Here is a 19,460-nt window from a genome sequence, read left to right on the forward strand (position 1 = left end):
ACTTAGTGTGAACAATCTTGTGTTCACTTATTCCTCAACCTCTAACGCTGTACCAACTAAACACTGCACTAGTTCTTCATGTTCAATAAGAGAGGAGGTCAACTCAAAAACAATGAAGCATAACATTTTCACACTAGATATAAAACGTGTGGCGAACCCTCAAATATATGGTGAAATTCACTTGGTTTATAATTACAGTTGAATACAAGTTTGACTCAGTGACCTAAGCCGACAGTTAGAAAGCAGTGTTGAGTATGGATAGCAATAGCCTGGGTTGTTTTTCTTCCCAAATGTGTGCTTTCCATTTATTCTGTGATTAATGTTCTCACTTATGGTATAAACACAAACCATCCTGTGAAAGATCTCTGGTGTTAGTCACCTTGCCTGAAATAGTCCGAGTTTTGAAATGTGATCGTTGCTTATACCAGTTTAAGAAATCCATTTCTTATTTCTGCCAATCTGGGCCTGGTGCCAGACACGTCCTTGTCGACTGTAATAAATAAAAAAAAATACTGTGGATGCTGGAAATCTGAAAGAGAAAGAAAAAGTATTGGAGAAACTCAGCAGCTTTAGCAGGAGACTTCAACACTGTTCTGAAGATCAGTCACACCAATCTCAAAACATTAACTGTTTCTCTCTCTGTGGATGCTACCAGACCTGCTGAATTTCTCCATCATTTTCTGTGTCTTGTTTACATTCTTGGGTCAACTGTATTCAGATTCAGATGAATCCTGCACAGGTACTTGGCTGAATTGTTCTTTTAGAGTTTGAGTGGATTGCATTCAGACACAGATTATTTGTGAACTGGGATTTTAGTGAATGATGTTTAGGTGCAGGTGAATAACAGTGGTGTTTGGACAGATTATACTCAGGGATTCGATTAATTATCTTCAAATGAAATATAGATCAAAAGTTACAGCTTGTTAGTGTTCGCAAATTCAGATGGATTATAGACTGGAAGTTAATGGATCAGCTGCAGGTATTCACAGGGGAAAATATGGGTAATGTGCCTGGCTGTGTTGAAGCAGGTCCCATAAAGGTAATACACAAGTCAACACTACATCTCATGAAGATGATTTTCTGTACTTGATTCTTGGGCCAAGAGTGACTATATGTGAGTTAACAGCTGGCTACCTCAACATCTCAGATGTACTCTAGATGTACTTAATAAATGCACCATCGAGCGTCTTGCTAAGCAAGAAGGCCATAAAACTTTGATCCCTGGACAGCTAACTGATTTCAACTAGGACAGCATCTGGATGGCTGAAATTTGGTTGTACCAGTGCTCTTGGGAAGGGTGGAGCAACAGGAGAAATGAACCCAGGTTCTCACTCTTGCATAATGTGGACTTTAATGCCAAGATTATTGAGTTGAGCGCCAGCCTTCATTATGTTGAATAACATGTCTACCTGGTTGAAAAGTAGTCATGTGGGCGAGGGAATTGGAGGTTGATAACACCCTGGGACAAGATTCAGTAAGGAACTTTAAACACTGGAAAAAAAGTTCAGCGAGCACAGCAATAAAAGTCATATAAGTGGCAAGGGGAAAAGAGAGATGAAATCATTGACAGATGCAAAGGATGCACAATTCTGAACACTGGAATAATCTTGACAAACAACCCAGAGACATGGAGAAAAATAGACTGCAACATTTTTGCTATAGCCAGTGTGACTCGTCAAACTATCCGATCTGAATAAGTCATCACGCTGAAGGAGTGAAGGAGCTGCACTGTGTTCCGTCCTGAATTAATGAAGGATAATTAGGTTTTGCAGTTCTTATTAAATCCAAGGAGAAGGGAGATTCCATTGAGCTGGACTGTGTGTGACTTTCCAGTGCTTTCAGGCTGCATCCAGCTGCTTTAATAACTTTGCCTTAATCCTCAGTAAACAAATGTTTGAGGGAGGTCCACTTGTTAACGTCTCTGGGTAGTATTGCTCACTGCAAATGGCACCTGCGTTATATGGTTTTTGTTTAACACGGTTAGTGAGGGACATTGCTATTTACTTTGGCAGACAGCACACAGCTGCTCTTATATTCTGGGGAAAGGATCCAAAAACTACTGAAGAATTCACTCTTGCAGGGCTGAATGGGCCAAAAAAAGTACGCACATTTCTTTCTCCACCGCAACCCCCTCCCCAATCCTAGGGAGTGGGTTTCAGAAAACTGATATTCAGTCCAAATCACATTAGCAACTAATTTGCTCCAGCTTCTTGATTTCAGATTGTATTGTGATCGTCCTAAAGCTGGGAGAGGACATCGAGCCTGAATTAAATTATGACATTCAGTTGGTTCCCAACAGCTGCTGAAATTTAAATTGGAACAGAATTAGTCAAGCGAAAGGCAACGTGTTTTTTGAGTGTGAACAGCATCTGCTGTTTGAGTTCGTCTTCCACAGAGGAACTAGGGTTATTTTGAACATCGATTCTCTTCAAATCAGGAGGTGTGAAGTTTTACACAACAGTCTCAGTTCTTCACAGAGTTTGTGAGATTATTTTAATATTGCCTACCCTGGAGCGAGGAGATCATATTCTGTGGCAACTGCGTCTCAAAAATTCTCTCAGTTGATTTGTTTTTGAATTGTTGACTTCCCTTATTCCTGCAGCCATACTGCAGCTCATACTTTGGTTAAATAATGTTGTCATGAGGAAACGGGGAAATGAAGATATTGTTTTTTCCTGGGATCCCTGGGAATATGCCACTTCCTGAATGAGGTTCCCCCGCACATAAATACATCTGAGAAATACGATTGTGATGGATGTGGGAATTTAATCTTGCACTTGGAAACTGTAAGCCGCATTCCATGTTATTGTTATCTATGAGTTCAACTCCATGTCAAATCAATTTTTCTTAAATTTAATGCTTTTTGAAATCTTATTATCGAATCCCATTACTTGCTGGTGGGACGAAATGCATAGTAGTATAGTAATTGTGTCTGATTTAACCTGGCCAGTCCATTAAAAAACAATCACCGTGTTTACTAGTGCAAATGAACTGATAAGTCAAAGTCTTTTCTGTGTGAGGTGAGACAGTTTTTTTTCCTGACTCCTAATGCCTGTATAGATCTTCTGCTTATATAATGCAATAGAAATACAGATTTTTGTGTGGAACTTATTTTTAGCGAACCCAATGGATTGGATTTGTACAAACACCTCAATATGTTCGGTACCATGACAGGCAATCGTCATTTAACGTTGTGGTTGGGTTCCTGAACTTTGCCACTTTAAGTGAAATGATTTTAAGTGAAGCATAGATTCCAAAGGACATGTGTAAAAGCTGGAAGGAGGTTGCGCACAAGCATCTTTTTTCAGGACAAAAAAGTAATTGAAGCACTATCCAAAACATGGATGCATTGTAAACTCTGAGTAGAACACCTTAAACTTTCAAAAAAATGTTGGCAGAGTGGGCAAATATGTGCAGATGAAGATTAAAGTGGAGAAATGTGAGATGATTCATTTTGGTCGGATGAATATTCAGAGGCAGTAAAGAAAGGGCACAATTCTAAAGCACGTGCAGGAGACGAGAGACATCCGCGTACACAAGCACAAATTATGAAAGGTGGCCGGACAAGTGGAAAGAACATTTGATAAATCATAGTGTATTCTCAGTTTTATCAATAGAATATGAGAGTACAAGAGCAAGAGGCTTCTTTCACTCACGAGCTTGACCTCAGGAGGATTACTTTGTTCAATTTTGGATGCCACACTTTGGAAAGATATGAACACGTTGAACAGAATGCAGAAGAATGGTTCCAGGTATGAGAAACTTCAGTTCTGAGAAAAGGTTGGAGAATTTGGGTCTTTTCTTGTTGGAGAGAAGACCAAAAGGAGATTCATAGAGGTTTTCAAAATCATGAGGGACTGGACAAGATAGACAGAGAGAAACTGTTACTGCTTGTGAAGGAATGGGAATGAGAGGACACAGATTTAAAGTGATTTGCATAAGAAATAAGTGCGATGTGTGAAAGAAAGTTTTACACACAATGAGTAGTTTAAATCCGCAATATACTGCCGGGAGATAGATGAAGGTATTTTCAATCAAGGCATTCAAGTGGGCATGAGATAATTACTTGAATAGAAAAAATATGCAGGATTTTGGGAAAAAGGCAAGAGATTGGCCCTAAAACAAAATGCTTTTTTAGAGAGTCAGTGTGGATCCAATGGACTTAAGGGTTTCTTTCTGCCCCCGACAATTCTGAGGTTCTGTGATTGAACCATCTAAGTTGAAATACTTGACCTTGCAAACTTACTCTCTTTTAAAACATACACACTTCAAAGTCAAATCAATTAAAAATATGAAGGGAAAATCTAAATTACTAATTCCACTGAATTTGTTAAATATAAGGCACTCTTCTCCAGTACTGTGAAGGACAAACTGAATGCTCTTCTTTTCCTGAGGTATTGTCCAACAGTTTTACTTCAGTATGCTGAACATAAACACAGTTTACGGTCTACGTTATGTCACAACCCAATAACAACAGTGATATTTAGACTTAATTCATGGTTTTAACTTAGTAAAATACCAAGTGGATAAAATGCCCAGATGAACTAAAACTTTGTCCAAAGCAGATTTTTAAGGAGAGAGAGGTAGAAAGTTGAAGAGGTTTAGGAACGCAATTTCAAAGGGTTGAACTGAGACAGTTATAGGAAAGGCCACTGCAATAGAACAGTTAAAATAGGGGATATAAATAAGATTGGGGGAGTAAAGATTTCAGAGGGTTACATAGCTGAGGTTGTCATAGAAACAGTGAGAGAGAAGGCCACAGGTGAATTATGCTTTGTGGAAGGCTGTTTGAAATTGGGGTGACAGGAGGTAAGTAACGTACAACAGTATTCATTGCCTCTGACCTGTCCTTGCAACTATGCTACTTGAATTGCTGATCTAATTCTGTTTCTGGTTAATGGTCACCTCCATAAGTTGGTCGTGCATGATTTTCCAATGGCAATACTACGTGGGAAAGGGCAGCTTCATAATAAGGTACAGTTCTGTCTATAATGACAATTGTGACAGTATCTAGTATTTTGTATTTGTTAATACGTTTCAAAGATCATAAGTGTCTCTTGAACCCCCTGCCAAAGGTGACTCTTTTGTTTTCTCACTTCCGTGTTGAGGTGGCTTTACAATTTTTCCCAGTTTATCTTGTCTCAGTCCAAATTACAATGCTTCCAACCAGCTGAAACATTTAAAATCATATCTCCAAAAATAAATGGGTGTAGTATTTTGACAGTAATTCTGAGTCATCATGTCTCAACAGCGGAGGAAGGACCATTCTTCATTCCGCTGCAACTTTCACATTAATCCTGCTGTCAGTGTCAATCCAAATGCACACCATTCCTAACCACTGGACATGACATCTCTGTCTACTGTCTTGCAAGTAGGTTGTCTGCCATCTTGGTTGAGGAACACCTGGCTCTGGGAGAAGACACCCCATTGACCTTTGGGGCAAAACTACAAAGGTCTTAGAGGAAGCACTGGCGAGGCTGCCTCCCATACTTTCCACCAGCTCGGATAGTGATATCTCATGGGAACATCAGGTTTAAAATATTTTGGAGCATATGCTGGTGAGCACTTCACTGCAACAGCTCCACAGCTGGCCGAGGAAGAGGCACCCCAGGAGTGACAGATAATTGCGTGGCAGGGAATGGCCCTTATTGGCCAGAAGTTGCAGGGATGCAGCTCTCCATACCATCATCTGGCTACCTCAGGGTCTGCTGGAGAGGAGCATACCCCTGCTCTCCATTGCCCCAGCCATGCATCCTCATGACTGAAGACCTAGTATTAGGGGGATGGACAACTTGGTGCACACTGCAGGTGCCCCTTCTGAGACAGGACTGTGTGAAGGGGCACCCAGCTGGAGGAGGAACCACACACACACACACACACACACACACTCCTCAGATGTCTTCTCTGAGCACACTTCAGAGTGGCCAGGCCTTCCAACTTCGCCCTGCCTCTCTCCTCTTACCTTTGACAGTTCAAGCCAAGGAGGCTTCAAGTTCCTGAGCACATCTGGGCCATCCAGACATAAACACTCCTGGGATCACCCAACCAAGCCACCAATGTGCTCTGCTGCCAAGCAGGTTCTCTCCAACCTAGCCATAAGACACAGTGGGAGGGAAAGAAGAACAAACCCAATTTAGGACACTTAAATGGTATGGGTGATATCAGATTGTATATGAAATCTCAGGTTTTTACAAATATCACTGATTGTTAACATTAAACATTGACACTGCATCTCTTTGTTCAAGTGCTTGCATAGCTCTGAATGTAACTGTGCCAACATGATGCCTAATTTCATGTCCACACAGGATGTACTGGGAATCAATGTCTGTGTTGACAACCTGCTGCATCATGTGAAAGCAAGATGAACAAGATGTATACAGGGAGAAAGTGAGGACTGCAGGTACTGGAGAGTTGGAGTCAAAACATATGGGACTGAAAAGCACAGCAGGTCAGGCAGCATCCAAGCAGCAGGAGAGTGGACGTTTAGGGCATAAGCCCATCATCAGGAATACAGGGTTGGTTAATCATAAAGGTTGTGTGTAAACCATTGCTACTTGGCCTGAAACATTTCTGTTCTATCCCTGACTTGTGTCCAATATTGCTGGTGTGAATAAGGTGGTCAGCAATGTCAGGGAGACTTGGCAGGGATTCGGAACCCTGCAAATATGAATCCAGTATAGTGCGTAGGCATGTGCAGAATGCTGTTTCTCTTTAAAGGGCTTCACATTGGTGGATCTTGCAATTCATGTTTCTGCTTCCTAAGAGTCTTATAATTGAACCAGAGAGGTGCTGTGATGGCTGTCAGGGTTGGCAAATATCAGAAATCATGTTCTTGGATGATGGATGAATGTAGCTGTTGTCCATTGATTGTGTCCTGAGACACTGTTCGATGCTGAGAAACATGGAGTCTCCTTGCAGCCAGTGGCAAGTTGAAGTTGTCAGGTACCTGCTCTGGCTTCCGTGCTGGGAATTCTCAACATCTAGCTTGTTTGGTGTGCTTGGTATGACAGCAAGCTTAATATCAATGAGGCAAGCCATGGTGTGAATAAGTTGTTCAAGAAGTTATAATCCCCCTTACTTTGACAACATGCTGCTGCACAGCGAGAAACTTGCTTCACCTCTTGGCAAATGTATAGAAGATGCAGATGCAGCTTGCTTGACATCTCGGAGGATTCTGCCATAGCTCAGGCCCCTACAGATTCCCCCCGATGCATTTGTTTGCAAGGATGTTTTCTGCTTGAGCTTGGTTAATTCTAGTGGATGGTTGTTACTGATGTGAGTTATTTCTTTAAGTATTGCAAGGTCTCATTGAATAGATTGAGGGATGTTATTTGCGAGGATGAGCAGCCATTGAATGCAAGTTATTCCTTATCATTGAGTAAAGTTATGTGTTAAGAAGTTTGTTGTGAGGACTTCATAACAGATACCAGTATACAGAGAACAGAGAACTCAGAGTGTCTGTAGAAGTGTAAAGGACTTGGCCTCCTCCATTACCACAATGAATCAGACTGCAGATTTGAGGAACAATAGCTCATCTTCCACCTGAGCAGCCTTCAGCCCAGAGGACTCAACATTGAGTTCTCCAATTTCAGATAACCTCCACTCCCATCACCTGGCTCCCTATCCAGCTCCTCCCTGCTCCCTCTCATTCCTGTCATTGACCCTTCCTTCTAGCCATCAACCAGATTCATCCCTCCCATCGACCAAGCAGGTCATACTCTCTACCTGCCTTCACTTATCCTCACCACCACCCTGCCCCCCCCACCCCCTTTATTTGCAGCACCCCTTACACCATTCCCAGTCGTGAAGAAGGGTTACACTGAAACATCGACTTCCCCATCTCCTGGTGTTGCCTGGCTTGCTGTGTTCTTCCAGCCTCTTGCCTATCTACCTTGAATTGCAGCATCTGCAGTTTTTTTGTCTCTAACGAAGTGTAGAGGACAGCAGTTTTTGCAACCAATTTATGGATGATGTTCTTTTAATGTTGATGTTAAATAATGTGTTTAGTAATGTTAAGTTAGGGAGCAGTATCACTGTAGGTGGGAAGTTTCGATGGGTGTTAGGCTATGCTGTAGGAACACAGGGACAGGAGCAGACCATTCTTCCCATCAAGCCTGCCTTGCTATTCTATTCAATTGAGGCTGATCAAACACTTCAATGCCATTTACTCACCCCTTCCCCATAACAAAGTACATCACTATGCCCTCGAGTTCTGGACTCCCCCACCCCTGGGAAAAGACCTTGTCGATTTACCCTATCCATGCCCCTCGTGATTTTATAAACCTCTATAAGGTCACCCCTCAGCCTCCAACATTCTAGGGAAAACAGTCTATTCAGCCTCTCCCTATAGCTCAAACCCTCAAGCCTGGCAACAACCTTGTGAATCTTTTCCGCAATTTGGTCTTTTACTATAAATTCTGTGTCCTATGATCCTGCCCTACTAGTAACCGAGGAAGGAGCTGTGCTCCGAAAGCTCGTACTTTCAAATAAATCTGTTGGACTATAACCTGGTGTTGTGTGATTTTTCAATGTAAAAAAAATCCTTGTCAGTGAACGTTCTAGGCTGACTGAAGTACATTTTAGAGGACACGCGTTGAATTGGACTATCATGGAAGATTCTCGCATGACTGGAAGTCGACTGGCCACTTCTTCAAAGAAAGAACTGCTCTAAAACCTTAGAGATTGCACACAACAATGAAATAGGCCTCTTGTCCCCTGGGTTACCTACTGTCTCGACTGGATTGGGCAACTCTCCAACCATCACCTTACACGAGAATTGAGCGCACTCCATCACAATCGAGAAGGTTACAAGAAGCCATTGTTATGTCGAGAGTCCAAAATGGTGCAGGAGGTATAAAGGGATACCTGAGTTGTGGAAACAGTGACCATCCTTGAAGGAAGCCAAAAATCTATGCTTTCAAGTTAATCGCAACACACTTTAAAGTTTTCTGCAGTCTCATCACACAGTGACGAGTGAAAGGATTGCAAATACTGCCCTCTGCTGCAGTCAGAGTAGAAGTTCACCTTATAATTCCCATGTGTCCTCCAGAGAAATCAGAAATCATTGCCACATTCTCACTTCCAGTTCATTTAACAATAACGAAAGGGCAATCAGCGTCAACAATGACCATCGCAACATTTTAAACATAACATTTGAACAAGCATTTTCGAAGGCAATTGTGCCACAGAGTTTTGAGGAATAGTCCCCATCATCCCAAAATTGTCGCAGCTCACGATATTGATTTGCGATACTGAGTGTGGATGCTGTTGGTAATCCAGTGCCTGTTTCCAGGGAGTACCCTACAGACAGCCTCCACTGGGGTGCGTCTCATGCCAACCCCTTCGGCTCTCACCAGGAAGTATACAAAATGAGGATTGACTGTAATGTGTGAGTGAAGCTCCAGCTTTCACCTTCTATTCGCATGGAATGCATACTGTAATCCAAGATGAGACGCAACAAGCAGAGGAAATTAAAGGTACGTTCAAAATATTGAATTGCCACTTACCTTGAAGGACATTTCTAAAGGTTGCACACACAATTTTCCCTAATTACCAAAGAACTTACTGAAAAGCAATAATTGAGGAGCTGACATTTGGAAAAACGGCACAGTGAAACGTCCTGCTGTCTTGTCAATTTCTGAAGTGCTTGTGATGAGGTTCATGACCAGTTTGCACCCAGTTATTAGCTGAAAATAGATTCAGTTTAAAAGGAGCAGAATGCTGTGCAGAAAGTATTCAAATTCCAGTGAGTTTTCTCTCAGTTTCATAAGGTCACAACTGGGGTATTATTTCTGGTATTTTGTTTGCAGGTGATAAATGCTATGATTTATTGGCCTTCTGAATATCTTAAACAGAAAACCAAGTATACGTCACTAAGGGCTGTTAAGGATTTGCAAGAAATGTGGTAGTGAAGATCAAGATGAATGATTAATGTCATTTTCCACCCTGTAGTGTTCTTCCTGTTTCTCCTGAGGCTATGAATAAAATGTTAAGTCTGGTGATAAGAGAAAGACAACATTGTGGATTTTTGAATGGCCATGAGAACAGTTGTGAGGGGTTGTTGTAAATTCTTTGACAGAAGTGCGTTCATTTGTAAACTTCCTCAAGGTAGGTGTGTATGTTAACATATGATTAGTGAAATGTTTTTGTGAAAATATTCAAGTATCTGCAGTGTCTTGAGTCGGGTTCTAGACAGCAGCCTGAGTTGGGATGAATAGAAATGGATTTAAGCCAGAATTGCATCTTGTTCATGAAAACAAATGTTTCCTAATTTTCACACAAATTAGGAGACATTTGTATGTAATTCATCTTGTTACAAGCAAATCTTTTTTCTTCTTTCATTCATCCTACCAAGCCCTGAAAGTGAGTGTAGAAATTCCTGGATATACAATTTTCATCAGTCATAACATGGAGAAATAAAATGTTGATCACCGTTTATAACTACAAAGTACTTTTAACCATGGAAATAAAAATCATTTGGTGCTTCTGAGAGACAAAGTTGGACAAAGGAAGATGTCAAGCCAAACTTGGAGATATTGGAAAGGGTGACCAGAACATAGGTCAAGGAAATGGCTCTGAACAGGTCTGGCAGGAGGACAAGGACTTGAAGATGCAGAGAGCTTTGAGAGAAATCCCTCAAAGTGTGAGGGCCTTGACAGCTGAACAAATGGCTTTAGTTGGAAGTGGGAAGGCAGTCAGGATGTAAAAGAGAACAGGTATTAGAGTAATTTTGAATTCTGGAGAATGGGAATTCTAAAGATGGAAGCAGTTTCAGAGGCTCCAAAGGGATACAAACAAAATGATGAGGGTTGTCTCACACTCTGTACTTTGCAATATTAGGTTATGAAATGGACACTTCAGCAGAAACAAAATAGAAAAATCTCAATTTAAAATTCTGAGCTCATGTCATGTGATGCCATTGGTATTGGGATGGGAACTAAGAGAGACCCCAATAAGGTGGGGTTGCAGATTGAACACAATTTTCACAGCACCTCAACAAATGGACAGCTCATGTTTGAGAGGCAGAACTGAAGGAACCAGTGGTATGACAGGATGAGGGCAAGGGAAGGTAGACTGAACTGCATTGTTTTCTCCACCAGGCAGGCTGCCTTTGAGAGTTTGGCTTCTGTTCAAAAGAAGTGACCAGACAGAGCTCTTTTTGTATCTGTTTATGGCATGTGGGGATTGCTGGCCAAACTAAAATTTATTACCCATCCCTAAATGCCCTTGTGAAGCTGTTGATCTGCTTTCATGAGCAATTGGCAACCCATGGTGGGGGAGCAACTCCCAGAATGCAGTTTGGAAGGAACTCTATGACTTTGATCTAAAGACAGTGAAAGAACATCAGTGAGTTTCATGGAGTGTGGCTTTGAGGGGAACTTGGACGCAATGGAGGTCCTGTGTATTTGCTGCCCTGGTTGTGCTGGGCTGTTGAGATTGCAGGTTTGGAAGGCACTGTGCAAGGAGCTTTGGTGATTCACTGCAGTACATCATGTGTTTCAGTGCAAATGATACACACTTCTGCCACTGTGAATCAATGGTGGAGGGAGTGAGTGCTTAAAATGGTGGCGAGGAAGCCATCAAGTGGACGTCTTGGCCCTAGATGGTATCAAGCTATTTGAATGTGTTGAGCTGCACTTATCCAGGCAAGTGGAGATTATTCTATCACATTCCTGACCTGTGAATTGTACATGGTGGACAGGGTTTGAAAAGTCAGGAAATGGGCTATTCACTGTAGACCTCCCAGAATCAAAACTGTTCTTGTAGCCACAGTATTTAGATGTCTGGTCCAGTTCAATTTCAAGTCAATCGTAACCTTTATTGATCCGGGGCAATTAAATGTTGACATGCCATTGAATGCCAAGATTTAGAAGTTGACTTCTTGTCTGAAGATTCTTTTGTCAAGGAGCAGCACATAGATAACAAAGGGGAGGGATCCAAAGATAGATTACAAAAGGTGGGGAGAAGGAACAGAAAACAGTAACAGTCAATTATGTGATTGCTGTTAAAAATGTGATATTACAATCAAATTAGGATAATTCCACTAAATCAGACAATGTGAAAGAGAAGGAGAAAGTGAGGACTGCAGATGCTGGAGATCAGAGTCGAGATGTGGTGCTGGAAAAGCATGGCAGGTCAGGCAGCATCTGAGGAGCAGGCGATTCGACGTTTCAGGCATAAGCACTTCATCAGGACTGAGGCTTATGGGTCAGGGCTGAGAGATAAATGGGAGAGGGGGTGGGGTTGGGGGGAGGTAGCTGGGAAAACGATAGGTGAATTAAGGTGAGGGAGAAGGTGATAGGTCAGAGGGGGCAGTGATAGACAGGTGCGGAGAGCGGCGCCGAATTGGAGGCTTGGGACTGGGATAATGTGGGGGGAGGGTAAATGAGGAAGCCGTTGAAATCCACATTTATCCCGTGTAGTTGCAGGGTCCCAAGGTGGAATATGAGGCGTTCCTCCACCAGGCGTCGGGTGACAACAGTTTGGTGGTGGAGGAGGCCCAGGACCTGTATGTCCTTGACGGAGTGGGAAGGGGAATTGAAGTGTTCAGCCATGGGGCGGTGGGGTGGTCGGTGTGAGTGTCCTGGAGATGTTCTCTGAAACGATCCACAAGAAGGCATCCTGTCTCCCCGATGTAGAGAAGACCACACTGGGTGTAACGGATTCAGTACATGACATTGGTAGACAATGGAAGAGACAGACTGGAGGAGGATGGCGGTATCACCATATGGAAGTGCTGCAGTGAAGATGACTAGGTCTTAAACCATGGTCACAGTTATAAAGATGTCCTTTATGTGTTATCTGCCTTTTTCACTGCTACTGCAGGGGCAAAAGCCTGATTGGAGATTCATGCTTTTTTTGTGGAGAGGGTGTGAGTGATTAGAGCGGATTTGATTGGGAGTAAGACTATTTAATGAGTGAAAACCACCAAATTTATTAGCCAGCAGAGGGTTCAGGAAGGAAAGTTGCATGGTTATCAGTTTAGTGGAATGAGAGTCAGGTGAACACAAAATGGGTCTCATGAAAAAGATGAGCCTGGAGTTCCAAAATGATATGTCTAGTTTGAGTGCGTCATGACCATAAGCTCTGATCAACTATGGATATATCAAACTTTTGCCCTGGAAATTACCATGAACATGTAACAGGGAGAAAAAGCAGCAGTCTGAATGAGATGCATGTTTTCTATCTTTCTGTTTCAAGAATACACAAGAACAGGAGTTAAAAGCCAGTTCAAGTGTGGTCTGTGTTTGACTGTGGAAGAAGGTACACTCATGAACTGAGGTATCCATGTGTACTGATCTGGGTTCCTGCATTAGTGTACAATGGAAATCACAATTGAAGAAACATTCACTAGCCACCCCTATATTGCAGATAAAGGACTGTTTTTTTTCCCTACCAGCCAACTGCTATCAAAAGGTAATAGGACAAAATAACTTTAAGTTGAAAAATGTGGTGCCTGAAAAACACAGCAGGCCAGGCAGCATCCGAGGAGCAGGAGAATCGATGTTCTGGGCATAAGCCCTTCTTCAGGAATGAGAATTCCTGAAGAAGGGCTTATGCCCGAAACGTCGATTCTCCTGCTCCTCGGATGCTGCCTGGCCTGCTGTGTTTTTCCAGCACCACATTTTTCAACTCTGGTCTCCAGCATCTGCAGTCCTCACTTTCTCCAAAATAACTTTAACTCAACTGCAAAACCAAGAATCCTGAAATTATCTCCTTGACTCTCAGTTTGAATAATTCAGAGATTGAATGCTGTATGTGTTAACTTTTGTGAATTTTTGGATTCATTTTCATTTCTAACGTGTGTTACATTATTATTTCTTCTCATGTTTAATAACGAATAAACTTACTCTTTGTTGAATCAAGAAAGCCTGGCTGAATCGGCTCCTTTTAAAATGTAAATTTGTTTGATATGAGAGAAAGATATCCACAAGTGAGGAAATCCTTTGTTGCAACAAACCAAGGGCACAGGATGCATAAAAAAAGAAGAGTTAGTTCATCTCTCTTCACCTGGAAGCTTGTAAGTTTTGGGGTGTCCCATTTGAAACTATAATAACTTGGGGGTCCTCACCCAGATTCTTGTCAGAGCAAATGATAAACTCAAATTATGGAACTGAAGCTTTCCTCCTTATCATCTCTGCAGTCAAATTGTCTGGAAAGTCAAAGCATTATTGACCAAACTGTCTTGGAAACAAAAATCAGGCGAAGTTTTTACAGTCCACATGGTGATGTTTGCCAATTCTAGAGGAAAGCTCAATCCACCCTAACACTTTCTCATCAACTGTTTGAGCACACTGCGTGATGAAACATATTTCCAGTTCTTTCCTTCCATTTCAGCAGAAAGAACTTCTCATTCTCATCGCACCCAACACCATCACCTCTGCCACTCTCTCCCTGGAGTTCTCAACTTGCCCATTTTCACATCTTAAGTCACCTCCCTCCATTCTCCCCAATGTCCAAGATTTGTTTTTTAACCTTTCTTCAAAGGGAAATAACATTTGTTGTTTGCAAGTTACTACTTTGAGAATTTAACAAGAAATTCTTATTTTGTACAATATAATTGCACTGTGGAGAAAGTTCACCGAAATGGGGGACTAATTGTAATAGAATGACAACATAAGAACATTGGACGAAAGGTCTTCTATGCTGAATGCTTCTATATTTGAGTACATAATTTTGTAACTCAGAAATGTAGCCCGCCCTTTCTGGATCTTTTGCATATTTTCACAATCTCCTACCTCCTTAAAAAATAGATTCTTCCAAATCCATCTTCATAACTGCATGGGTCCTGGAAACTGGAAACAGTTGTCCTGGCTCTCATAATTAGTGTTGTTGACAACGCTGTGGTAGCAAGATTTTCATCTTTGAGACACTGCAGGAATTTAAATTTTAATCCCAGAAAAGATTGACATTTATGGTTTCCACAGTTAACAGTAGAATACAGGAGTTATACAACTAATACAAGAGTTTCCATTTTTTTTCTTATATGGATAAAACTAGTTTGTTTTGACAAATGGCACACTGGAGGAGTCATAGTGCTGGATACGTGTCATTGAAAGGGTTCAGAAAAAATTTACCAGGATGTTGCCAGGGTTGGAGGATTTGAACTATAGGGAGAGGTTGAATAGGCTGGGGCTGTCGGAGGCAAAGGGGTGACCTTATGGATGTTTATAATATCATGAGGGGCCTGGATAGGATAACTGGAGAAAGTCTCTTCCCTGGGGTGGGGGAGTCCAGAACCAGAGGGCATAGGTTTAGGGTGAGAGGGGAAAGAAATAAAACAGACCTAAGGGGCAACTTTTTCATGTAGAGTATGGAATGAGTTGCCAGAGGAAGTGGTGGAGGCTAATACGATTGTGACATTTAAAATGTATCTGGATGGGTATATGAACAGGAAGGGTTTAGAGGGATAGGGACTGGGTTCTGGCAGGTGGGACTAGATTGGGTTGGGATATCTGGTTGGCATGACAAGTTGGACCGAAGGATCTGTTTCCATGCTGTACATCTCTATGACTCTATTTGAGGGGATAGATGAATGTCGTTGCTGTCTATTTCCATAGTCTAAAAGTCTTCTCATTAAATTAGCTAGGAGCCAGAAATGTGTAACATTTGACTTGAATAACTTGAAAGACTTTAAAAAATTATATTCCTCATATATCATTATGAAATAACCAGATACATATTGAGTACCTAATCTTTATGTTTAGCATGCTGCAGATGAATTTATTGCATTTTCTCTTGACCTGATGGTTTCTGGTACATTGATAGCTAACTGCCTTTTGAAGTGTTGCTGAAAATGTGCAACATATATTCATACACAGGTCCCTAGCCTCTGCAAGTAGAAAAAGCATGATTGAGACATTATGCCTTTTTTGAATTAAACAAAAGCAGAGAGGATATCAATTTCCTCATACATTTGCCACAGCAATGTCTCAGCCAATCAGTATCAACTTGCCAATTGATCAGCAGTCTTTTTTTCCATTGTATAATTTCTTGAGCTAGCAAGTTTTGAGAAGATTTGTAGCCACATTTCAATCATGACATAACCAATCCAAAGAAACCTAAACACACACAAAAAAAGAAAGTGCGTCACTAACACCAGTGCTTCACCAGAGACTGACTGATGATGTTACCATCATGGTGATGAAACATCTGAAAATGAACCTTCCAGCTCAGCGAACAAATTTACATCCAGAACTTCTTGCTGTCTTTGAAATTTTGAATTCTTGAATCTCTCCTGATAAGTGCAATATAGAAAGGTTTGACAATGTGTCTATTTTTTCAGTGATACTTGAGTTCGGTATGACCAAGTAGCTTTTTTGGAGTGTGAAAATGAATTGGAGATTGATGATAAATTCTTGTCGTTAACCATTTATGGCTTCTAATCAGTTCAAAAAATTAATTTGGAGCTCAGTTCATGGCTACAGCAACAAATTGCATTTATACGATGTCACAATGCTGTAAAACATCAAAATTATTTTCAGGGGGACATAATCTGACATCAATTAACACTTTGCCAAAGAAGGGGACATCAGGACATGTGATCAAGAGCTTGATTAAAGAATCAGATTTTAAACAGCATATTTAAGACATTGTCAGAATTCAAGGTATGGAGGGGTTGAGGGAGGGAATTTCATCAGGTGGAAGGAGCAGAGCTCCGAAAGCTAGTGCTTCTAAATCAACCCGTTGGACTGTAACCTGGTATTGTGTGATTTTTAACTTTGTACACCCCAGTCCAACACCAGCATCTCCAAATCATGGAATAAAGAAAGCGTGGTGTGCTGAATATGTTGGGCAAATACACAATCAAACATATAGTTTTAAAAACCTAAGTCGCTTTACAATTGCCATACGAATGAACTTTACTATCACAATGAAGTGTTTCAGTTTACAAAACCAGTTGATTCAGGGAAATGGATATTTCCTTGGAGATAAAGTAGCAACAATGATTTTACCATATCCATTCTTATTATTCAGTTTTAGATTGGTATTGCTGAATGCAGCTTAAAATCAGGAAGCACATTTTTGTGCTCAGCTAAAGGCATATTTGTAAATATTCACCCAAAAGGCTGTGAATGTTGGGGCATCTGAAATATTCAAGATTGATTGATTTTTGTTCAGTAAGGATATGAAGAATTATAGCATGAGTACATGAGTTTAAAGTATAGATCACCCATCATATAATCAAGCCAGAAAAGATTGGCGTGGCTCTGCTATCAATCTATAAACCATTCCTGCTAAAATAAACATTTTTCACATTCATTTTGCAATTTTGTTATGAGTGACTGTATCCATAAAAGTTTCAAAAATTGATTAAGGGATACTGTGAATTAGCAACTCTATTTAGATTTAACAAAAAGATCATGACACTTTAACAGGAAATTAACAGTGAATGTATTTCCTAAATTAGTTAAATTCAGTGCAGCCGTGGAAAATCCATTTTTCAAAATTAAGGCAGTCATCTGAAGTAAAAGAGCTAATTCCTACATAAAAACATCAGGTAAATATCAAGCATTTAGATGTTCATTTTACCAGTCTTACATTATACGCAGCTATGTCTCATAAATTGATAGCTTTGGAGTACAATTTCCATCATGCAGAATCTGTGTCAAAGAGGCTGTCAAAAACAGAATTGCTTTTCTTTCTAAGTGATTATCACAAAGATTTTTTTGTTAGTCAACAGGAACCTGCCACTTCTCCCTCTGCTCACCCAAAACCTCAAAAACTGTTCCTGGTCTACTCCCTGTGTCATGCTCCCTCTGTCACATCATTATTGTACCTAAATGCAAAAGTAAACCTGCTTTGACTTGACTTGCAATGAAAGCGTATTGAGAAATATTAGCAGACCCTACTTTCGGTACTGCGGATTATTCTGTTAAGGAACACAACTCAGACGTACAGGCCACAGAGTTCCTTGCATTCCTCTGATATTGTCCCTAGGTTCTGTCATTTTTGTTGATTCCCTTTCATTAAAAAGTTAACTTTGGCCTCCTCTCAAATTAATTAGTAGCATCAGTCCCTGGAGAGAGATTGAGCTAAGTTGTCAGGAATGTAGCTTGCTCAAACCGAAATGCCAAAGTGTTGAATTCTTTTTGTTTTGCAGGCAGATGTTGAAACTACTCACGGCAGAATATAAATCCTGTTTCAAGGTTCCCCTTTCCCATTTTCAAGTGCTACCTACAAACTTAAAAATGACCTCCTTAACTGAGCAAATCTGCATTTTGTGTCTTACTTTCTATTGTGAGATAAAGTGTTGGTCCTGTTCTAAATCAGCAAATTCCCTTAACTGACTTCCATAATCCCACAGGATATCCACTAATGCTTTTATCCTTATTTTTAGTTTCTTTCGGTAGCATGCTCGCAGACACTAGTTTTCCCTTTTGGATGTAAACCAGAGAATGGAATCACAAGCCATGCACTCCACCGCTTGTCCTTCTTCCATATTAGCGAATACAGTCAGGTGTAGGGCATAAGGGCAACCACTGGGCAGGAGAAACATGATGTTTCAATGAGACCTATACTTCCACTCGCAAACCCTATTTCAAATCATGAGATTGTCCAGTTAATGTACTTTATATCCTGTTCCACCTCTGGGGTCAGTTTTTTTTTTGACTAGATTACATACAGTATGGAAACAGGCCTTTCAGCCCAACAAGTCCATACCAGCCCACTGAAGAGGAACCCACCCAGGCCCCATTCCCCCTATCCTGAATTTACCCCTTGACTAATGCACCTAACACTATGGGCAATTTAGCATGGCCAATTCACCTGATCTGCACATCTTTGGACTGTGCAAGAAAACTGGAGCGCCTGGAGGAAACCCACGCAGACACAGGGAGAATGTGCAAACTCCACACAGACAGTCGCCCAAGGCTGGAATTAAACCAGTGTCCCTGGCGCTGTGAGGCAGCAGTGCTAACCACTGAGCCACCGCACTGCCCCATTGCAGTTTGCATTCCCACTAAATATCTTCCATTGTTGCTCATTTGTCACACAAGGTATTCTAAAGTCCTGCACTCTGGAGCAAATTCAGCAGAAGAGGAATTTTCAGAAACTAATTTCAGAGTTCTGCCTTCATGGGATATGGTTTATAATTTCATTGGTTACCTGCCAATTTAAAATGTTCAGGACACTACTTTAGAATGGCTGCATGAAAATGATTCTCTCCTGCTCAGGGACATCATACTCAAACACCTGACTCTTTCTATCAGTGGTGCATTTGCAGAATCCCTCTGTTGAATATGGACATTCATTTTGGGATAGAAGGGTGCCAATCAAAGCCTTGAATCTGTTCCACCATTCATGGAAACCACAGCAAAGGTGTTTCATCTGCCTGACTGGCTGCAAATCATTTTATTGGCTTATAAAAGTCTCAGACTTTAAATGATGAATTGAAGGAACATTTAGTGCTTGCGTCGACTGATGTAACAGCATCTGGGGATTGAGAAACAGTGTTATCT

General features: G+C 41.1%; 1 long non-coding RNA gene across 1 annotated transcript in view; it reads left to right on the plus strand.

The window, feature by feature from the left end:
- The window catches only part of LOC122543062, a 237,245-nt gene that overhangs the window by 49,391 nt on the left and 168,394 nt on the right, over positions 1-19,460 (plus strand). The gene's annotated exons all lie outside the window — the stretch shown is intronic.

Source organism: Chiloscyllium plagiosum, chromosome 42 (genome assembly GCF_004010195.1).
Source record: "Chiloscyllium plagiosum isolate BGI_BamShark_2017 chromosome 42, ASM401019v2, whole genome shotgun sequence".
Taxonomy (NCBI): domain Eukaryota; kingdom Metazoa; phylum Chordata; class Chondrichthyes; order Orectolobiformes; family Hemiscylliidae; genus Chiloscyllium; species Chiloscyllium plagiosum.